The sequence below is a fragment of the Panthera onca genome, chromosome B2 (genome assembly GCF_046562875.1).
Source record: "Panthera onca isolate mPanOnc1 chromosome B2, mPanOnc1 haplotype 2, whole genome shotgun sequence".
NCBI classification, from domain to species: domain Eukaryota; kingdom Metazoa; phylum Chordata; class Mammalia; order Carnivora; family Felidae; genus Panthera; species Panthera onca.
This window is the reverse complement of record NC_138343.1, coordinates 2,499,877-2,505,876: the sequence shown is the minus strand read 5'-3', so window position 1 is coordinate 2,505,876 and position 6,000 is coordinate 2,499,877.

Here is a 6,000-nt window from a genome sequence, read left to right as displayed (position 1 = left end):
TGCTGGGAAGTTTGTTAAAACCTTAGTAAGTTATAAAGCACATCCTAAATAGGATTACAGATCATTACAAATCTTAAAACTTTATTTATTCAACCAAGGCGGCAATAAAAGATCCTAATGGGGAATGTATAGCATTATATCATTGTTAGTAAACCCTAGCTCCTTCAACATTGAGAAGTTTTAACTAAGTAATCAAAGACCTGATAAAGATAAAACCTAAAGCTTTGCTTTTTCTGGCAGACAAACAAAAAAGAAAACCTTTGTTTACATTGTCTTATCAAAAGCAAATCAACAGTCCAAGAAAACGTTGACTTTTGAATAGAGAGAAAAGCAGAATTTCCACCTTATACCAGGGTACTTTTAAAATTCCATTTATCTCAACCTTAGTCCATCCTGAGCACACATAATATTCCTTTCCAAAGATGTCCCTTCATGAACCTTCTACAACTTTCCTTTGCCTTCAAACTTTGTCCCAAAGCCATTTCTCTGCAACGAACCAGTCTCATTTAGGGCAAAATTACTTTCTTTGACCCTCAACAAAAAATGTACTTCCATTCCTTATATCTTTCTTACAAACCTCCTACTTTCCTACATCAGGGTTTCTTTCCTTATTTCCATCAGTCTTACGTACACTTAGCAGAATTTTAACTCTTAGGAAACCTTAGTCTCCAATTGAGGACTTAGTAACCAAGAGAGAGGTGTTATACACCAGAATTTTTTTAGATGGTAAATTCACGAGCCAATTAAGCACAAAGCATGTTTTACAATGGATCCAAATACCTTTAGTTACTCTGCAAAAAGAAGTTAAAAACACAGCTTTCTGGGGAGGGAGCCAAGATGGCAGAAAAGCGTGGACGTTTTTTGTGTCTCGTGTCCGTGAAATACACCCAGACCAACACTAAACCACACTGCACAACTAGAAAAGTGATCTGAGGATGAACACAACATTCTGCACAACCTGAACCACACAATTCAGCAGGTACCTGGCACAGATTGGTGAACTTGGGGAGACAGAAGCTGCGAAGGACAGGGAGGTGCTTTACATGCAGAGAGAGGACAGAGACGGTGGTGAGAATATGGGAAAAGCACCCCTCCCCAAAAGCAGCTGGAGAGAAGGGGGAAAACTGGAAACAGCTGCAGGGACTAAACTAAAAAGGGAGAAAGGAGAAGGCTAAAATTCCATTAAGACTGTAAACAGGGAGAGTGCAAAGTCTGCAACTCTGCAGCTCGATAACTAGCAGTGCTCTGATGGGAAGGGCGAATCCCCAGGAGCAGAGTGGGGTCCGGGAGGTTCTAGGGCCACACGGGGAGTACTGGTTCCACTGCTGGAAGGACATTTGGTAGAGAATGTGAGGCCACTTGGTCCCAGCAGACCCCAGAGAAAAGCCATAGTTGCTGGTGCTCAAACAAGGTCATTAAGGGTGAAGTCTTAAGGTGGTGCCAGATGTGTGTTGTGATTTTCCATAATCCCTGAAAAGCTGCTGCTACACTACCTCACAGACTTTTGGGGGGCGGGCTGGCACCTGGCCCAGTCTCTGTGTACTGGCAGCAGCACTGTCCCACGAACTTTCCTGGGTGCGGCGGGAACCCAGCCATTGCTCAGTGAGACCCTCCCGCAGAGGGGTGGAACAGGTCAAAGCCACAGTCCTTCAGACATAAGAGGCTGGGGAAAACAGCCTCATCTGAGACAAAACTCAGGAGAGAGGTACTGCCTGGGGCTTGGTCACAGACAGTGAAAAAGCAAGGAGTGGATGAAAGCTGAAGGCAGAGGACGGGTGCACGAGTGCTAATCGGGGAGGAATGAGTTCCGATACTACAGACTGCATAGCTGGGTGATGCCATTTTCACTGCTTCTACACATGCGCATATGCACCTACAAGTGCCACAACAATCCACCCCAGTAGGGTAGCACCGCCATCTAGTGGAGAATAGAGCCATTACACTAAGTCCTGCCCAACTGGACCAACCTTGCGCTTCAAGAACACAAGTATAGCCTACTTACTTATGGACTATACAGCACATCACAGTCTGAATTGTAGGGGAAATCAAAGTAAATTCAGTCATATTTCAGTCTGTTAGCAGGTCCATCTATTCAGTTTTCTTTCTTTTTTTCTTCTTTTTGTTCTCTATTTCTTTTTTTTTCTTGAATACAGAAAGAGAAAAAATTCATTTTTACTTTCAATTTTTATTAAAAGTATTTTAATTTTTTCATTATATGTTTTACATCTGGGTAATTTTTTTTTCAAATTCTATTTTACTTCCAAAGTGTACTTTAGTCTAATTCATTGAACTCTTTTTTTTTCAAATTTTTAAATATTTTCCTTATTTTTTCCCTTTATCTTCTTTCTCTTTTTCATTTCTATTCTTGTTCTTGAATACAGAATGAGAAAAAATTCATTTTTATTTTTAATTTTTATTAAAAATATTTTTCTTCAGTTTTTTCTCTACTATATATTCTACTTTTGTGTATTTCTTTTCAAATTCTAGTTTACTTCCATTATTTCATCTTAGTCTCCTTCATTTTATTCATTTTTTTCAAGTTTTCAAACGTTTTCCTTTTTTCCTTCTTTCTTTCCCCTTTTTTCTCTAATCTATCAAGCCTCTTTCAACACCCAGACAAAAACACACCTAGGATATAGCATCATTTATTCAATTATTTGAGTGTGTGTGTGTAATTTTTTAATTTTAATATTTTTTCGATTTCAATTCTTTTAATTTTAATTTTTTCTACCTGATTAATTCATTTTATTCCTTCAAAATGATGAAACGAAAAAATTCACCCCCCAAAAAAGAACAGGGAGAAATCACAACCAGGGACATAACCAACACAGATACAAGCAAGATGTCTGAACCAGAATTTAGAATCGCAATTATATGAATACTACCTGGAGTCAAAAATACATTAGAATCCATTTCTGTGGATATACAAGAAGTAACAGCTAGTCAGGATGAAATAAAAAATGTTGTAACTGAGCTGCAATCATGAATGGATGCCATGGCAGCAAGGATAGATGAAACCTATCAGCAAATCACTTATACAGGACAAGCTTAGGGAGAAACATGAAGCACGAAAACAAGAGGGAGTCTAAGGCAAAAGAGCACAATATAAGAATTAGAGAACTCAGTGATTCATTAAAAAGGAATAACATCAGAATCATAGTAGTCCCAGAAGCTGAAGAGACAGAAAATGGGGTAGAAGGTTATGTGAGTAAATCATAGAGGAAAACTTTCCTAACCTGGGGAAAGACACAAACATTAAAATCCAGAAAGCACAGAGGACTCTCATTAGATTCAACCAAAACTGACCACCAACAAGGCATACCATAGTCAAATTCACAAAATACTCAGGCAAGGAGAGAATCATAAGAGCAGGGAAATAAAATCCTTAACCTACAAGGGAAGAGAGATCATGTTCACAGCAGACCTATCCACAGAAACTTGGCAGGCAAGCAAGGAGTGCCAGGATATATTCAACGTTCTGAGTCAGAAAAATATGCAGCCAAGAATTATTTATCCAGCAAGGCTGTCATTAAAAATAGAAGGAGAAATAAAAAGTTTACAGACAAACATTCAAGCAGTTCATGACCACTAAACCAGCCCTGAAAGAAAGTTTAAGGGCGACTGTCTAAGAGGAGAAAAGACCAAACAAACAAACAAAAACACCAAAACCCAAAAAGATCAAAAGTAACAAAGACTAGAAAGGTACAGACAACACCACCAGAAACTCCAACTCCACGAGAAACATAATGGCAATACTGGACTAACACTCCAATCAAAACACATAGGATAACAGAATGGATAAGAAAACAAGATCCATCCATATACTGTTTACAAGAGACCCATTTTAGACCTAAAGACACCTTCAGATTGAAAGTAAGGGGATGGAGAAACATCTATCATACTAATGGTCACAAAAAGAAAGCCAGAGTAGCCATACTGATATCAGACAATCTAGATTTTAAAATAAAGACTGAGGTGCCTGGGTGGCTCAGTCGGTTAAGTGTCTGATTTCTGCTCAGGTCAAAATCTCACAGTACGTGAGTTCAAGCACGTCATTGGGCTCTGTGCTGACAACTCAGAGACTGGTACCTGGATTCTGTGTCTCCCTGTCTCTCTCTCTCTCTCTGCCCCTCCCTCACTCATGCTATCTCTCTCTATCAAAAATCAATAAATGTTAAAAAAAATTTTAAATAAAGGCTGTAACAAAAGATCAAGAAGGGCATTATATCATAATTAACAGGCCTATCCATCAAGAAGATCTAAGAATTGTAAACATTTATGCTCGAAACGTTAGGGTCCCAAATTTATAAATCAATTAATCACACACACAAAGACTCATTGATAATAATACCATAATAGTAATGGACAGCAGCACTCAATTGGCAGCAACGCACATATCGTCTAAACAGAAAATCAACAAAAAAACAATGATTATGAATGACACACTACACGAAATGGACTTAACAGATATATTCAGAATTATTTCATCCTAAAGTAACAGAATACACATTCCTCTCAAGTGCGCATGGGACATTCTCCAGAATAGATCACATACCGGGACACAAATCAGCCCTCAATGAGCAAAAAAGATGAAGATCACACCGCGCCTATTTTCACACCACAACACTATGAAACTCGAAATCAATCACAAGAAAAAAGGTGGAAGGATAACAAATAGTTGGAGACTAAAGACAATGCTACTAACTAATGAATGGGCTAACCAAGAAATTAAGGAGGAAATTAAAAGTACATGGAAGCCGATTAAAATGATAACACCAAAGCCCAGGACCTATGGGATGTAGTAATGGTGGTCACAAGAGGGAAATATATAGCAATCGAGGCCTTGCTAAAGATGGAAGAAGGGTCTAACCTTACACCTTAAAGAGCTGGAAAAAGAACAGCAAATAAAACCCCACACTAGCAGAAGATAGGAAATAATAAAGACTAGAGCAGAAAGCAAGGCTATCAAAAACAAAAAAACAAAAAAAAAAAAACAGTAGAACAGATCAATGAAATCAGAAGGTGGCTCTTGGAAAGAGTTAACAAATATGATAAATCCATATCCAGTTTGATCAAAAATAAAAAAGAAAGGACCCAAATAAATAAAATAAAGAATCACATGGGAATACAAGCTGGTGCAGCCACTCTGGAAAACAGTATGGAGCTTCTTCAAAAAGCTAAAAATAAAATTACCCTACAACCCAGCAATTGCACCACTAAGTATTTATCCATGGGATACACGTGTGCTGTTTCAAAGGCACACATGCACCCCCATGTTTATAGCACCACTATCAACAATAACCAAAGTATGGAAAGAGCCCAAATGTCCATTGATGGATGAATGGATAAAGATGTGATATATATATACATACAAAAGAGTATCACTCGGCGATAAAAAAGAATGAAATCTTGCCATTTGCAACTACGTGGACGGAACTGGGGGGTATTATGCTAAGTGAAATCAGTCAGTCAGAGAAAGACAAAAATCATATGACTTCACTCATATGAGGACTTTAAGACAAAACAGATGAACATAAGGGAAGGGAAACAAAATATAAAAACAGGGAGGGGGACAAAACAGAAGAGACTCATAAATATGGAGAATAAACAGAGGGTTACTGGAGGGATTGTGGGAGGGGGGGATGGGCTAAATGGGTAAGGGCCACTAAGGAATCTACTCCTGAAATCACTGTTGCACTATATGCTAACTAATTTGGATGTAAATTTTAAAAAATACAAAATACAATTAAAACAATATTTTAAAAAAATCAAGAATCACGGAGGACAGATCACCACCAACACAGCAGAAATATAAACAATAATAAGAGAATACTATGAGCAATTAGACACCAATAAAATGGGCAATCTGGAAGAAGTGGACAAATTCCTAGAAACACATAAACAACCAAAACTGAAACAGGAAGAAACAGAAACTTTTAACACACCCATAAACAGTAAAGGAATCGAATTAGTAATCAAAAATGTCCCAAAAAGAAGAGT